This window comes from Mirounga angustirostris, unplaced genomic scaffold, assembly GCF_029215605.1.
Source record: "Mirounga angustirostris isolate CCGP_5_RB_7025 unplaced genomic scaffold, mMirAng1.0.hap1 SCAF_1, whole genome shotgun sequence".
In the NCBI taxonomy this organism is placed as follows: Eukaryota; Metazoa; Chordata; class Mammalia; order Carnivora; family Phocidae; genus Mirounga; species Mirounga angustirostris.
In genome coordinates, this window is record NW_026991709.1 from 205477145 (window position 1) to 205495384 (window position 18240).

Here is an 18240-nt window from a genome sequence, read left to right on the forward strand (position 1 = left end):
AATGTATGCAGATGATGGAATGTTATTCTTTGCTTAAAAGAAATGAGCTATCAAGCCATGAAAAGACATAGAGTAACCTTAAATACATGTTATTAAGTGAAAGTTTATGTGAAGAAAGCTACATGTAATTCAACTACATGAAATTCTAGAAAAGGCAGAACTATGGACACAGAATAAAAGATAAGTGGTGGCCAGGGGGTAGAGTGGGAGTGAGAGGAGTGAATAGGTGAAGCACAAAGGATTTTTAGGACAGTGAAAATACTCTGTATGATACCATAAATATGGATATATGTTCTGTGTGTGTGTGCGAGCCAGTCTAAGCATATCATTTACCAGTGTTGTGACTGGACTGGTCCTTGTGGTTCTTATTATAGTTGCAAGACACCCTCAGCAATAACCATCAGAAAACTCTGAAAAATGTATTGAGACACCTGGGTGGCTAAACTGGTTGAGCGTCTGACACTTGACCTCAGCTCAGGTCTTGATCTCATAGTCGTGAGTTCAAGCCCCATGATGAGATCCACTCTGGGCATAGACCCTACTTAAAAAAATGTACTGGGGGGGGGAGGAAAAGATGGCAGAGGAGTAGGGGACCCTATTTCAACTGGTCCCTGAAATTGAGCTGGATATCTACCAGACCACTCTGATCACCCATGAAATCAGCCTGAGATGTAAGAAGATCTGGATCTCTACAAACAGAATATCGCAGGTGGTTGGTTTTGAGGTACAAAGTGGGGAGCCATGATTCTGTGGGCAGATATCGGAGGATAAACAGCAGCAGAAGGGAGCCTGTCCGTGGGGACCCTACACTGCCAGTGAGCGACAGCCTCGCACGCTGGGGACGGGGTGCAGACTCGCAGACCGGTAGCAGCAGGGAAAGGACTTTAGGGCAGCCCCCAGGGCAGAAACCGTGAGCAGCGGGGTGGCACGGGTGAACTGGGAGCGACTGGCAGTTTTAGAAGTACTAAGGGCAGAGATGTGCCCCAACCTGGAGGCAGGACTGGGGGCACTGTGGAGGGGCGCACAACCCAGGACACTGCAGTTTATAGCAGCACAGACAGAAATGGAGATGGTGTGGCTGGAGAGCTCACTGAAGAACAGACTGCAGTCTCTCTGCTCTGAGGCAGAGGGTGGGAAATGGTCTCTTCTGCTGTGACTCGCAGAAGAGACACAGAAAGTGCCAGGGAAAGCTGCCAGAGAACAAAAGCCCCCCAAACTGATTCCCACTAAGCCTATCCCCCACCACAGGGGCAGGGCAACTCTGCTCAAACAGGGTTGCCTGAGTAACAGCGTGGCAGGCCCCTCCCCCAAAAGACAGGCTGGGAAAACAAGAGGCCAGCAACCCTAAGGTCCCTAGAAAATAGGTGCATCTTGCTTGGGTTCTGGTCAGTCATTTAGACTCTATACATTCCCGCAACCACCCATCAACAGAATGACTAGGAGGAGGAACCCCCAAAATAGAAAAGACTCAGAGATTATGATTTATGTTGCAGATTCACAAATGGATGCAGATATAACCAAGATGTCGGAGATGGAATTCAGGCTAGCAATTGTGAAGACAATAGCTAGAATGGAGAAATCAATTAATGGCAACATAGAGTCTCTAAGGGCAGAAACAAAAGGGGAATTGGCAGAACTTAAAAATGCTATCAATGAGATCCAATCCAATCTAGATAATCTAACAGCTAGGGTAAGTGAGGCAGAAGAACGAATAAGCAACCTGGAAGACAGTATAATAGATAAAAAGGGAAAAGAGGAGGCCAGGGAAAAACAACTCAGAATCCATGAAAATAGAATCACAGAAATAAGTGACACCATGAAGCGTTCCAATGTCAGAATAATTGGAATCCCAGAGGGAGTGGAGAGAGAGAGAGGACTAGAAGATGTTTTTGAGCAAGTCTTGGCTGACAACTTCCCTAACCCGGGGAATGAAACAAACATTCGAGTCCTAGAGGAAGAGAGGACCCCTCCCAAGATCAAGGAAAACAGGCCAACACCCCGGCATGTAATAGTAAAACTTGCAAATCTTAGAACCAAGGAAACCATCTTAAGGGCAGTTAGGGCGAAGAGGTTCTTTATGTACAGAGGGAGGAACATCAGAATAATGTCAGACCTATCCACAGAGACCTGGCAAGCCAGAAAGGCCTGGCAAGACATATTCAGGGCACTAAACGAGAAGAACATGCAGCCAAGAATACTTTATCCAGCAAGGCTGTCATTTAGAATGGATGGAGAGATGCAGAGCTTCCACGACCAGCACAAACTGAAAGAATATGTGACCACTAAGCCAGCCCTGCAAGAAATATTAAGGCGGGTCTATAAAAGGAGAAAGACCCCAAGAGTGATCTACAACAGAAATTTATAGACAATCTATAAAAACAATGTCTTCACAGGCAACATGATGACAATTACTTCATATCTTTCAATAATCACTCTCAATGTGAATGGCCTAAATGCTGCCATAAAACGGCACAGGGTTGCAGATTGGATAAAAAGACAGGACCTATCCATATGCTGCCTACAAGAGACTCATTTTGAACTTAAAGATACATCCAGACTGAAAGTGAAGGGATGGAGATCCATCTTCAATGCCAGCGGACCTCAAAAAAAAGCTGGGGTAGCAATTCCTATATCAGACAAATTAGATTTTAAGCTAAAGTCTGTAATAAGAGACACAGAATGACACTATATCATTCTTAAAGGGTCTATCCAACAAGAAGATCTAACAATTGTAAATATCTATGCCCCCAACATGGGAGCAACCATCTACATAAGCCAACTGTTAACCAAAATAAAGTCATATTGATAACAATACATTAACTGTAGGAGACCTCAATACTCCACTCTCAGCAATGGACAGATCATCTAAGCAGAAAATCAACAAGGAAACAAGAGCTTTCAATAACACACTGCACCAGATGGACCTCATAGATATATACAGAACACTCCACCCTAAAACAACAGAATACTCATTCTTCTCAAGTGCACATGGAACTTTCTCCAGAATAGACCACATACTGGGTCACAAATCAGGACTCAACCGATACCCAAAGATTGAGATTATTCCCTGCATATTCTCAGACCACAATGCTTTAAAACTGGAACTCAATTGCAAGAATAAATTTGGCAGAAATTCAAACACTTGGAAGTTAAAGACCACTCTGCTCAAGAATGTTTGGGTCAACCAGGAAATCCCAAGAAGAACTTAAGGGGTGCCTGGTGGCTCAGTTGGTTAAGCAACTGCCTTCAGCTCAGGTCATGATCCTGGAGTCCCAGGATCGAGTCCCGCATCGGGCTCCCTACTCAGCAGGGAGTCTGCTTCTCCCTCTGATCCTCCTCCTTCTCATGCTCTCTATCTGTCATCCTTTCTATCTCAAATAAATAAATAAAATCTTTAAAAAAAATAAAGAAGAAGAAGAACTTAAACAATTCATGGAAATCAATGAAACAAAAACACACCAGTGATACTGCAATTGCGGTCCTAAGGGGGAAATACATAGCCATCCAAGCCTCACTCAAAAAAAATAGAAAAATCCCGAATTCACCAACTAACTCTACATCTTAAAGAACTAGAGAAAAAGCAACAAACGATGCCTAAGCCATGCATTAGAAGAGAAATAATTAAAATTAGAGCAGAAATCAATGAATTAGAAACCAGAAACACAGTAGATCAAATCAATGAAACTAGAAGTTGGTTCTTTGAAAGAATTAATAAGATCGATAAACCACTGGCCAGACTTATCCAAAAGAAAAGAGAAAGGACCCAAATTAATAAAATTATGAATGAAAGGGGAGAGATCACGACTAACACCAAGGAAACAGAAACAATTATTAGAAATTATTATCAACAACTATATGCCAATAAACTGAGCAATCTGGATGAAATGGAGGCCTTCCTGGAAACCTATAAGCTGCCAAGACTGAAACAGGAAGAAATTGACAACCTGAATAGGCCAATAACCAGTAACGAGATTAAAGCAGTGATCATAAACCTCCCAAACTCGTTTTATGAGGCTACCATTGCCTTGATCCCCAAACCAGACAAAGACCCCATCAAAAAGGATAATTAAACACCAATATCCTTGATGACCATGGATGCAAAAATTCTCACCAAAATACTACCTAATAGGATCCAACAGTACATTAAAAGGATTATTCACAACAACCAAGTGGGATTTCTCTCTTGGCTGCAAGGTTGGTTCTACATCCACAAATCAATCAATGTGATACAATACATTAATAAAAGAAAGAACAAGAACTATATGATCCTCTCAATAGATGCAGAAAAAGCATTTGACAAGTACAGCATCCTTTCTTGATCAAAACTCTTCAGAGTATAGGGATAGAGGGTACGTACCTCAATATCATAAAAGCCATCCATGAAAAACCCACAGTGATATCATTCTCAATGGGGAGAAACTGAGAGCTTTCCCCCTAAGGTCAGGAATGCAGCAGGGAGGTCCACTATCACCACTGCTATTCAACATAGTACTAGAAGTCCTAGCTACAGCAATCAGACAACAAAAAGAAATAAAAGGCATTTGAATTGGCAAAGAAGAAGTCAAACTCTCACTGTTTGCAGATGATATGATACTCTATGTGGAAAAGCCAAAAGACTTCACCCCAAAGCTGCTAGAACTGATACAGGAATTCAGTAAAGTGGCAGGATATAAAATCAATGCACAAAAGTCAGTGGCATTTCTATACACCAACAGCAAGACAGAAGAAAGAGAAATTAAGGAGTTGATCCCATTTATAATTTCACCCAAAACCATACCTAGGAATAAATCTAACCAAAGAGGCAAAGAATCTGTACTCAGAAAACTATAAAATACTCATGAAAGAAATTGAGGAAGACACAAAGAAATGGAAAAACGTTCCATGCTCATGGACTGGAAGAACAAATATTGTGAGGATGTCAATGCTACCTAGAGCAATCTACACATTCAATGCAATCCCCATCAAAATACCATCCACTTTTTTCAAAGAAATGGAACACAAAATCCTAAAATTTGTATGGAACCAGAAAAGACCCCGACTAGCCAGAGGAATGTTGAAAAAGAAAAGCAAAGCCCGTGGCATCACAATTCCAGACTTCCAGCTCTATTACAAAGCTGTCATCATCAAGACAGTACGGTACTGGCACAAAAACAGACACATAGATCAATGGAACAGAATAGAGAGCCCAGAAATGGACCCTCAACTCTATGGTCAACTCATCTTTGACAAAGCAGGAAAGAATGTCCAGTGGAAAAAAGACAGTCTCTTCAACAAATGGTGTTGGGAAAATTGGGACAGCCACATGCAGAAGAATGAAACTGGACCATTTCCTTACACCACACACAAAAATAGACTCCAAATGGTTGAAAGACCTCAGTGTGAGACAGAAGTCCATCAACATCCTAAAGGAGAACACAGGCAGCAACCTCTTCGACCTCAGCCGCAGCAACTTCTTCCTAGAAACATCGCCAAAGGCAAGGGAAGCAAGGGCAAAAATGAACTATTGGGACCTCATCAAGATAAAAAGCTTTTGCACAGCAAAAGAAACAGTCAACAAAACCAAAAGACCACCGACAGAATGGGAGAAGATATTTTCAAATGACCTGTCAGATAAAAGGCTAGTATCCAAAATCTATAAAGAACATTTTAAACTCAACACCCAAAGAACAAATGATCCAATCCAGAAATGGGCAGAAGACATGAACAGACATTTCTGCAAAGAAGACATCCAAATGGTCAACAGACACATGAAAAAGTGCTCAACATTGCTCAGCATTAGGGAAATCCAAATCAAAACCTCAATGAGATACCACCTCACACCAGTCAGAATGGCTAAAATTAACAACTCAACACCCAAAAAACAAATAATCAAGTCAAAAAGTGGGCAGAAGAGATGAACAGACACTTCTCTGAAGAAGACATACAAATGGCTAACAGACACATGAAAAAGTGTTCATCGTCATTAGCCATCAGGGAAATCCAAATCAAAACCACACTGAGATACCACCTTACACCAGTTAGAATGGCAAAAATGGACAGGGAAAAAAACAAAAAATGTTGGAGAGGTTGTGGAGAAAGGGGAACCCTCTTACACTGTTAGTGGGAATGCAAGTTGGTACAGCCACTTTGGAAAACAGTGTGGAGGTGCCTCAAAAATTTTAAAATAGAGCTACCATTTTAGCAATTGCACTCCTGGGTATTTACCCCAAAGACACAGATGTAGTGAAAAGAAGGGCCATATGCACCCCAATGTTCAGAGCAGCAATGTCCACAATAGCCAAACTGTGGAAAGAGCTGAGATGCCCTTCAACAGATGAATGGATAAAGAAGATGGGGTCCATATATACAATGCAATATTACTCAGCCATCAGAAAAGATGAATACCCAACTTTTACATCAACATGGATGGGACTGGAGGAGATTATGCTAACTGAAATAAGTCAAACAGAGAAAGTCAATTATCATATGGTTTCACTTATTTGTGGAACATAAGGAATAACATGGAGGACATTAGGAGAAGGAAGGAAAAAATGGGTGGGGGGAATTGGAGGGAGAGATGAACCATGAGAGACTATGGACCTGAGAAACAAACAGGGTTTTAGAGGGGAGGGGAGAAGGGGGATTGGTTAGCCTGGTGATGGGTATTAAGTAGGGCACGTACTGCATGGAGCACTGGGTGTTATACGAAAACAATGGATCATGGATCACTACATCAAAAACTAATGATGTATTGTATGGTGACTAACATAACAATAAAATTTAAAAAAATAAATAAATAACCCCCCCCAAATAAAATAAATAAAATAAATAAAATAAAATTAACAAGTCAGGAAATGACAGATATGGGGGGATGTGGAGAAAGGGGAGCCCTCCTACATTGTTGGTGGGAATGCAAGCTGGTGCAGCCACTCTGGAAAACAGTATGAGGTTCCTCAAAAAGTTGAAAATAGAGCTACCATATGATCCAGCAATTGCACTACTGGGTATTTACCCAAAAGATACAAATGTAGGGATCCAAAGGGTATGTGCACTCCAAGGTTTATAGCAGCAATGTCCACAATAGCCAAACTGTGGAAAGAGCCAAGATGTCCATCGACAGATGAATGGATAAAGAAGATGTGGTGTGTGTGTGTGTGTGTGTATATATATATATATATGTATATATATAATGGAATATTATGCAGCCATCAAAAGGAATAAAATCTTGCCATTTGCAACGACATGGATGGAACTGGAGGGTATTATGCTGAGTGAAATAAGTCAATCAGAGAAAGACATGTATCATATGACCTCACTGGTATGAGGAATTCTTAATCTCAGGAAACAAACTGAGGGTTGCTGGAGTGGTGGGGGGTGGGAGGGATGGGGTGGCTGTGTGATGGACATTGGGGAGGGTATGTGCTTGGTGAGCGCTGTGAAGTGTGCAAGACTGCTGAATCACAGATCTGTACCTCTGAAACAAATAATACATTGCATGTTTAAAAAAAAGAAGAAGAAGAAGAAGAAGATAGCAGGAGGGGAAGAATGAAGGGGGGAAAATCGGAGGGGGAGACGAACCATGAGAGACTATGGACTCTGAAAAACAAACTGAGGGTTCTAGAGGGGAAGGCGGTGGGAGGATGGGTTAACCTGGTGATGGGTATTAAAGAGGGCACATTCTGCCTTGAGCACTGGGTGTTATATGGAAACAATGAATCATGGAACACTACATCAAAAACTAAAGATGTAATGTATGGTGATTAATATAACATAATAAAAAAAATTCCAGAAATTGGAAAAAAAAAAGACCATCTAAATAGATTTACCATCACTCACTCTTTCATCATTAGAAATTAACAAACATCAGCAAGGAGGCTGGCAGTGCAAAGAGTAGTAATGCCAGGCAAAGAATAGAAAGCGGAACAGGGATTCTGGTAAGTTCAAATTGGTGGGGAAAGGGGAAGAAAGCATTCAGGCTAGCTCTTTGCCAAGTCAGGTCTTCTAGGGTACATATTTGCTTCAACAGGAAATATTATTAGCCCACAGCTCAAGATCGAATTCCCCCACTGCTGAGGCTTCATGTTTCTGTACCATGAGGGGCAGGTATTTTGCATTTTATTCAGGTAGGTAGAATTGTGAGAATCTTCAGTTGAAACCATTTTAGTGTTCTCTGTGCCTTTTGAGAAATGTCTTTTTCCTCTGCTTGATTCACTGCTTGTTCTTGCACTATTCTCCAGAAGGATAAGAACAAAAAAAGGCATTTTTTTCCAAGAAGGAAGTGGTTTGAATTTGCAACCAAAGGAAAATGTGGGGCTTATTTTGGGATTTCTCAATTTATAATTTATATATTTTTTGTTATTAATGCCTATAAATAATTTTGTTCTTAGAATAAATCATGTGAAATAATATGGTGCCTGGAATTTGCCTCCAAATTATCCAGTGGGGGCAGGGACTGAGTAAAGGTGTAGATGAAATAAAAGTGACCATAAGTTTATGATTATTGTAGCAGGGTAATTAATACACACAGGTTGAGTTGACTGTTTTTCTACATTTGACTTATGTTTGGAATTTTTTATTAAATGGAAAAAAATTTTAAAATAAAAATCAAGTTGCACAAAGTCACAGAGCCAGTGAGTGGCAGAGCTAAAATTCTAATGTAATTGCATTCAACTCCAAGACCAGTGGTATAATCTCAGGCCAGCCTAGGAAGTGAAAATGGATTTAAGTTACTTCAAAAGAAGAACGATCCTGACTGTAAAAAACTAGTATTAGTATCTGTATAAAGACAGGCAGATCTGAAATTCTCTTCATAAGGGGTATGTCATAAAATGGGTGGGAAAAGATGTTCTAATACATATGCCTATTACTTTCCATCTGTGTAGATTGTGATCCATATAGTAAAAGCCTGCTGTGATCAATTCCTCAGGAGACTTCTGGAAGAAAATAGGGAGAGAGAACATGTGCCCCCCTAGGTCCTGTGGGAAAGTCTAGGAGCCTGTCCAGAAGAAAACACTGAGATGTTCTAGAAGCCATAATGCCATAGGGGAGAGTCTCCTTAACCAGCTTGTAGTAGCTATTTCTGTGGGTGGTTTGGAGTTCATTCTTCAGCCATATTTACCTTCTCTTTCTGTTCTAGGGCTTTGTGTCCTGCTAACATCACTGGAAATTATTGCCCACAAGAACAGAGGTGAGTATGTGTAACAAACCCCATCCATCACCCGAAGCTGAGGAAAGGGACTTCACACTAGCAAAGGCCATTTCTTGGGAATAGTCTTCTTAGGATTTGAGAATTTGACCCTGATTCTCCCCCAAACTTCTAGTCCATTACCAAGGACAATTCCTTGTATGATGACAAGCATCACTTCCTTCTCTTCCTTCCATCTCCTTGTTCCCATCTGGGAGTTGGAATCTTCTGAGGACCTTCAAACCTATATAACCATTCCCAACAGCTCCCTGTGCTCGATGTCCACAGAATGCCCATTGTACCAATGCCACTTCCTGCCACTGTGATCCTGGATTCACTTCTCTGTCTGGATAGGTTATCTTTAGCAACCCCTTGGAGGTCTGTACAGGTAAAGAGGCTGAGAGACCATAGAGGGGGTCATCAAAGAGGGGTCACCTGGGGGTATCCAGACTCCTCAGCCCTTGGAGCAACACTGAAGTTCTTTGCAAAGGGCAGGAGAGGAAAACCAAGAGATGGGCAATCATGTCTCCTGGTCAAAGAGTAGTGTTAAAAGCTTAGGATTTGGAGCTGGACTATCTGAATTCCAGTGTGCAAGTCCAAGCAAATTGTTCCATCTCCCAGTGCCTCAATTTCCTTATCTGTAAATTGGGGATAATGATATCAACCCATTTAGTTATTGTGTGCTTTAAATCAACAAATACATATAAATGGAATTCACAGAAACAGAAAGCAAATTGATGGTTTCCAGGTGCTGGGGGAGAGAGGAATGGGGATTGACTACTTAGTTGCATAAGGGGTTTTTTTAATTGAGTTTTTAATTTTAATTCCAGTATAGTTAATATACAGTGTTGTATTAGTTTCCAGTGTACAATGTAGTGATTCAACAATTCTCAGTGATTGACAGTTACTCAGTGCTCATAAGAACTGTACTCTTAATCCCCTTCACCTAAGGGGGTTTTCTTTTGGAGTGATAAAAATGTTCTGGAACTAGAGAGAGGTGGTGGTTGCACCACATTATAATGTAATAAATGCCAGTGAGTTGTTCACTTTAAAAGAGTTGATATTTTTTCTAAATCCTTTTTTTTTTAATTTAAATTCAATTAGCCAACCCATGGTACATCACTGGTTTCAGATGTAGTGTTCTTTTGTTATGTGAATGTTACCTCAATAAGAAAATACATAAATGATAAATTAATACATGTAAAACACTTAGAACAGTGCATTGCACTTGATAAGAAGCCAATGCATTTTGTTGTTGTTGTTGTTGTTGTTGTTGTTGTTGTTGGCTGTTAATTGGTCAAAGACAGAGGGAGCATGTTGAAGGAGGCAGTCAGGGAGGGCCATGCAGCCAGCTGAGATTCGGAATGTTCTACCAACCCTAGCACTAACTTGCTGGGAACTCCCTATAATCTCAGTTCCTCCATCCAAAAAGACCCACATGCAACCTTATGCCAGGATGGCCATTTGCCATTTGTAAAACGCTATTTCCAAAGTTAAAATTAATTTAAACTACCTAACAATCAGATGAGTGCATACTGTTATTATCCCTGATTTATAGGTAAGGGAACTGAGACTTTGAGAGGTGGTTTGCTCACACTCACACAGCTGGTCATACAGCTGGAATTCAGATAGAGATAATTTGAAGTCCACAAATCTCTCAAACACTGTCCCTGAAGAAATCCAGATCAGCCCCTTGAGAAAGTCAATGTTGGTGCCATATTGTAAATAAGGAAACTGAGCCTGGAGAGGGGAAGCCATTTGTCCAAAGTCACATAGCTAGGAAGTGGAAGAATCTGGACCCATGGTGCAAACTGTAGCATTCTGATGTCTGTCCAGGTGGTCATAAGTTGGATAAAATATGAAATATCCCTACTATGGAATATCTATAGGCATTAAAATTATTTTTTTTATTTTGATGTGGAAAAGTAGTCAAAATATTCTAAAATCCTGGGAGAATTTGTATATACTAAAAGGTGTGAAAAAAAATTTTTTTAAAGCTATGGTCTGATGCTATGGGAAATCAATGAAAAAGTAATAGTGTTATCTTCATAATTGGTAATGCTGGGTGACAGGTACATGTGGAGTTATTATACTGTTCTCCATTATTAAAAAATTGTTGTAATCTCAGTGGTTGGATATTTATGGTTCTTTGCATTTTCCAATTTCCCAGTTTTCTCCTGTAAACACATTATTTTGTTTGGAAAGAAAATGCAAGGGGTAAAATCATTTGAATCTCGTTGCTACCTATCCTACCAGAATTTTGGGTGTTCCTAGCAGTTCCCACTTATGTTCCAGATATCAACAAGTGTGGCCCACCTCTATGTGTATCTTGTGGAAGCTTTGCACATTGTCACAATGTTGAGGGGAGTCACTACTGTGAATGTGCCTCTGGGCATTAGCTCCTTTCGGGGGGCACCAAATTCCAAAGTGAGAAGGAGAACACTTGTCAAGGTAAGTAGCTTCCCATGCCACACATTTCTCCAACTCCCATGACAAACCTCATCCTGTCAATTTTGAGGACCATCTTGGAATCATTACCTCTTATGTCTGAGAGTCCAAGAGAGAGCATCCTTTGTCTAGCGGGGGCTCATTCCTTCCATTTCTCATTCTTGTTCAGACTTAAAATGCCATGTTAAGGTATATCTAGTTGATTCTTTACTGTAACATCATATGCAATAGTTAAAGACTGGAAACAGATGACTTCCATTAAAGGAGAATAGTTTAACATATTATGGTACCGCCATACAATGATAAGCTTCAGAGCCTTTTTATCAACTTGTTTTTCTCTTTGATGGACAGTTCTATGATTTTTTTTAAAGATTTTATTTATTTATTTGACAGAGAGAGACACAGCAAGAGAGGGAACACAAGCAGAGGGAGTGGGAGAAGGAGAAGCAGGCTTCCCGACACAGGGCTTGATCCCAGGATCCTGGGATCATGACCTGAGCCAAAGGCAGATGCTTAATGATTGAGCCACCCAGGCACCTCAATTTTTTTAAAGATTTTATTTTTAAGTAATCTCTACACCCAATGTGGGACTCAAACTTACAACCTCAAGATCAAGAGTCATGTGTTCTTCTGACTGAGCCAGCCAGGTGCCCCTAATAGTTCTAAGAATTTTCACACACATACAGATTTGGGTTACCACCACTACATTCAGGATCCAGGCCAATTAGTTCCATTACCCCAAAACACCCCTTCCTTCTGTTCCTTTATAGTCACCCCACCCCTCTGCCCTGGCAACCCCTAATCTACAGATGTTTTCTTTCACCTGTGGCATTCTTTTGAAAATGTCATATGGATGGAATACTATAATATGTAGCCTTTTGAGTCAGATTCCTTCCACTCAGTGTAACATTTTTGAGGTTCACCCATATTGTTTTGTGTATCAATAGTTCATTCCTTTTTTCCCCCCATTTTTGACATTTTTATTTTCCAGAAAGAAAATTGGCTACACTCAGCTTGGATTTACAATGACTGCTTTCTTCTCCTATTTATCTGGATCTTGGGTTTGGCTAATAGTGAAATAGCATAAAGTTACCTCCCCTTTGTGGGCTGCAAAATTCTAATCTGTTGCTAGATACACACGTCACATTAGTCCACAGATCACTGTTTTAGAGAGATGGGTATAGTAACCTTCGTTTCTGGCTCTCTGGTAGAATCACCCTATATATATATATTTAAATATAGATGCCTGGGCCCTCCCTACCTGAGATTTACTAAACCATGCCCAGACATGGAGCCCAGATATGTATATTTCTTTAAAGTTCCAATGGTAATTTTGAAGACTAGTTCATTTCTTTTTATTGCTAAGTAATATTCCATTGTACAGCTGTACCACAGTTGGTTTATCCATTCATCCATTGAAGGACATTTGGGTTGTTTCCAGTTTGGAGTGATTAAAAATAGTGCTAAATGAGATATCTCTTGATGAATTAAATTGAAATGCTTTCCAAGCTGTTTTAAACAGAAAAGCATGCTGCGGGGTTGTACCCATAGTATGGCAATGGCTTTTTCTTCTCCCTTGTCTTCCTTTTTTATTAATCTCAAGCATGTTTCCATAAGTATATTTTAATCTTAAAACTTGTTAAGTAGTAGTCCAAAAAATAAATACTACTTTTTCATAGTTTTTAGATAATAATTCCATCATAGGCATGATTGGATTGTTTACCACTGCTTTGAGCTCTATGCCAGGCACTATGACTCCAATGCTAAATAATGCATTGGCTCTGTCTCCCGGAGATTTTACTCCAGTGGGCAGACAGACCTGTAGACAAATGCAATATAAAAATAGTCACTCTTCACAAAGCATCCAGTTCATGGGTAAACAATGTCTTTCTCACCACTGTACCCAAGTGCCTAGCACATACAAGGCACTCTGGAAATATGCAGAAGTGAGAAACTGGAAAGAGCTCTGTCATCACCATGATCAGAGCTGTGGTCACATCTTGGCCCTGACAGTTGGCCTTGATTTTGGCCGAGTTTTTACAATCTCTGGTCTTGGTTTCCTCATCTCTAATTCAGGAGCAATAATACCTACTTTTGAAGAGATTAGGTTTTTGTTTAAACCTGAATACTGAATTGTTTATCTTATAAAGCTAAGCACAATACACTTTTAAGAAAAACTTCACAGACTTACCTTAATTGAGGACTTTTCAATCCATTATTCATTTCCACACTAACCATTTTTTATTTACACAGTTGTTTGACTGATGTTTGAAAGTATTCAAAATGGCTAAGAGACAAGGGGTATTTAGTATCCACAAAGAGAAAAGTAAAATATTAAATCTTTCAACATTAAAAAATGTGACAGCAATGTATTTGCTTTTTTTTTTTTAAGATTTTTATTTATTTATTTGACAGAGAGATAGAGAGCACAAGTAGGCAGAGCGGCAGGCAGAGGGAGAGGGAGAAGCAGGCTCCCCACTGAGCAGGGAGCCGGACGTGGGGCTCGATCCCAGGACCTGAGCCGAAGGCAGCCGCTTAACCGACTGAGCCACCCAGGCGCCCCAGCAATGTATTTGCTTTGAAATGGGCTCACTGTTTTAAAGATTTTATTTAATTACTTGAGAGAGAGAGAGAGAGAGAGAGAGAGAGAAAGCTAGTACATGAGTGGCATGGGGGGCAGAGGGAGAGGAAGAAGCAGACTCTGCACTGAGCAGGGAGCCCGACATGGGGCTCAATCCCAGACCCTGAGATCATGACCTGAGCCGAAGACATGCTTAACCAACTGAGCCATCCAGGTGCCAAAATGAGTTCACTTTTAAACATCAGTCTTACTGGGAGCATGCTGCTGTTTATAAGCTACTCACAATCCCTAAAGGAGAAAATTTTCTGATCTTAAGAGAGGCATCTCCTACCCCACTGTCTAGGTTACAAACAAACAAACAAAAAAACTATAGCAAGGATTGTCCAAACTCCACTCTCCTGGTTTCTAAGTCAACAAAAGAGGATCAAATTTCTCTTCTAATTAGAAAAGAGGGAAAGATAAGTTGGGAGCCAAGTGGATGTGAAGACACCCATTTATTCAATGCTGTGACCACAATCACATGCCTTCCTCATTTTTCACTCACAAACTGCTCAGAGGAGGAACTTCATTTGGGTGGGGAGATAGCAGGGATACCAGAGACATTCTGGGGCCAAAACAAGTTCCCTCTGTGCGTGGCACTTAGAACAGACCTACCATCCACCCCACAGGATATAGGCACTACAGAGGGCTGTGTGAGCCCAGAACCCTAAAGGGTAGAGCTGTGGATGGAGCCATAGAAAATTGAGGAGTGGCCTTAGGCAGTGGGGTTAGAGGCTTTGTGAGCTGGCTAAGCATACCTCCAGATTATCCATCAGACTCCTGCAGCAACATGAGGGGCTGATACCAACACCACTTGGCTGGAAGCAATTCCCAGGCTCCTCAATGGACCATTGTATTAGTTTCCTATTGCTGATATAACAAACTTAATAGTTCAAAACAGTATAAATATATTCTCTTACAGTGTTGAAGGTCAGAAGTTTTAAATGTTTCCTTCTAGAGGCTCTAAGGGAGAATCTGTTTCCTTGCCTTTTCTGGTTTCTAGAAGCTGCCTTCCTTCCTTGGTACAGGGTTCCCTTCCCCATCTTCAAAGCCAACATCATATGTATCATCCATCTCCTCTCTTCTCTGATCTCCCTCCCTTTTACAAGAACGCTTGTGATTACATTAGGTACACTCAGATCATCAGAATAATCCTCCAACAAGGTTCTTAATCACCAAGTTCAAAATTTCTTTTGGATGAAAGCTAATGTAATCACAGGCTCCAGGCATAAGGACTTGAACATCTTTGAAGGGGCCATTATTCTGTCTACCATACTCACCATTCACCAAGCAGCTCTGACCTGAAATATCACACACTCACACATATATACAGAGTTCTCATCTTGCCAACCTTGCTTGAATGTAGAGGCCAGCCTACTCCTCATGCAAAGGGCCACATAAGAAATATCTTGGGTTTTATGGGCCAGAAGGTCCATGTCACAACTGCTAAACTTGCCATTATAGTGTGAAAGCAGACAGAGACAACACATAAATGAATAGGAGTGACTGTGTTCCGATACAATTTTATCTATGGATACTAAAATTTGAATTTCATATCATTTTCATGTGTCATAAAAGATGGCTCTTTCTTCTGTTTTTTTAGCCACTTAAAAATATAAAACCTATTCTTTATAGAAACAGGCAACATCTGGGTTTGGCTGTGGGCCATAGTTTGCCAATGCCTGCTCTGAGGTGGTTGATGAGTTGGGAGTGCTATCACCAAATGGTATCCATCCATTTCAACTATGATGGACTCCTTGATGCCTGACCTTGAGGAAGGTAGAGGGCTGGAGTTAGTGAGTAGAGGAAAGGCCTGAGCTGAGATAGGGGACTGGTCCTCTCTTTTATGTTAGATGTGGATGAGTGTAGCTCTGGAAAACACCAATGCCACAACTCTACCCATTGCATCAATGTGAAGGACAGCTACAGATGCCACTGTGACCATGACTGGGTAGCCAGGTCCAAGCCTCTGCATGGTCTGAAGCTCACCATCTGTTAAGGTATATAGTCCGGACACACATACATGCATGCATGCACATGTAAGTATAACATGCCTGTGTATGTATGTGCACATACACTCTTGCACATGAACATGTGTGTGCATACATGCATTCACAAAACAAAAAGCAAGCATACACATGCATTCAGCATGTGCACAAACACACACACACACATACACCAGTGGTGCTCCTGCCTCTTTTCCCTGCAGAAGTCCTCTTCTTCTCATGGACATCACCTTCTGGGGTCAGCAGCCAGGTGAGTGAAACTTCAGCAGAAGACCAGAAGCAGAAAGACCTTCACCAACCATCTTGTGTCCACCCTCTCCCCAAACTCCCTCTTCAGGCTCTCTTACTCACCCCCATGTCTCCTTTCCCGAGTCTCTCCCACTTCTTTGACAAAGTCCAGCAATTATCCCAAGACTTCACGCCAGCCTTGGCCAAGAACACCATCCAGGTAAAGTTGGAACCAAGAAAGAGGCTAGATACGGGAATCCCATAGAGACCTTTTGTAGGCGTGAAAACAAGGCCCCATGTAGTGGGCACTGCAACTGGTCCCTCACCCATGGTGGTGAGAAGACTAGGGCACTCAGCTATCTGAGCACTTTTAAAGACACCCACATGCACTAATTTATTTCCCTATTTCCCTATTGCTTATTCTGGGCTTTGGGCTTATGTCAGCCTTGGCCTTTCTGACCTGCATTGACGTCTCCGTAGCTGAGATCTAAGCAGCAGGGACCATCCTGGGAATTTAATTCAGTGCCATTGTTACCCTCCAAATACCCAGTCTCCAGGGTCTGTTCTGGGCTGAATGGTCAGGTCTTTGTGCAACCCCTTTGATCCACTGACCACTGGCTCTGTGACCACATCCCCCCAGGACCTCATGAGGGAAGTAAGTGAGCTGCTGGAGACCCCAGGGGACCTGAAGACCCTGCCTCCCTCAGAGCAGCACTGTGTGGCCACTCACCTGCTTGTTGGCCTGGAGGATGTCCTGAGAGTGCTAAGCAAGTTCCTGCCCAACGGGCCATTGACTGTTCATGCTCCTGCAGGCACAGGTAAGTCTGCATCAGACTCCTGCTCCTCCTGTTCACCTTCTCGCTCTTCCTTCCTAGAGACTGCCCCACTGGAACCAAGTGACCACACTCACATCCCAGGATTTTTTTTTTATTATGTTTTGTTAGTCACCACACAGTACATCATTAGTTTTTGATGTAGTGATCTATGATTCATTGTTTCTGTATAACACCCAGTCCTCCATGCAATACATGCCCTCTTTAATACCCATCACCAGGACTTTATTTAAAAGAACTCATTTCATAAAATAAACCGTGAAACTGTCTTTTATTTGTTTTAAGCACAAAATATTAAGATTTTTAAATGATAAGCAAAAATAAGCATATACAAATATCAATAAGTCTATCATTATGTCATTTATATAAAATAAAATGGCAACAATTGTATTCATAAAAATAAGGTATTCAAAAATAAATTCAACACTACTTGGAAATGAAGAAAATGCAATGAATCTTGAGAAGTTGAAAATTACATAATGTGATTTAATCTATTTTAAGTACAATCTTAAACAACATTGTATCAGTGTTTTTTTATTTAATTTTATTTTATTATGTTATGTTAGTCACCATACAGTACATCATTAGTTTTTGATGTAGTGTTCCATGATTCATTGTTTGCATATAACACTCAGTGCTCCATGAAGCTCATGCCCTCCTTAATACCCATCACCAGGCTAACCCATCACTCCACCCCCCTCCCCTCTAGAACCCTCAGTTTGTTTCTCAGGGTCCATAGTCTCTCATGATTCATCTCCCTCTCCGATATCCCCCCCTTCATTTTTCCCTTCCTTCTCCTAATGTCTTCCATGCTATTCCTTCTGTTCCACAAATAAGTGAATCCATATGATAATTGACTTTCTTTGCTTGAATTACTTGACTTAGCATAATCTCCCCAGTCCCATACATGTTGATGTAAAAGTTGGGTACTCATCCTTTCTG

At 41.0% G+C, this 18240-nt stretch overlaps 1 long non-coding RNA gene across 1 annotated transcript in view; it reads right to left on the reverse strand.

Annotated features, from left to right (window-relative positions):
* The window catches only part of LOC135365700 (uncharacterized), a 42147-nt gene extending 25427 nt beyond the window's left edge, over positions 1-16720 (reverse strand). The window contains exon 1 of the long non-coding RNA XR_010413911.1: positions 16589-16720. This is a non-coding gene — a long non-coding RNA (uncharacterized LOC135365700). The remainder of the gene's footprint in view (positions 1-16588) is intronic.
* Between the last annotated feature and the right edge of the window lie 1520 nt (positions 16721-18240).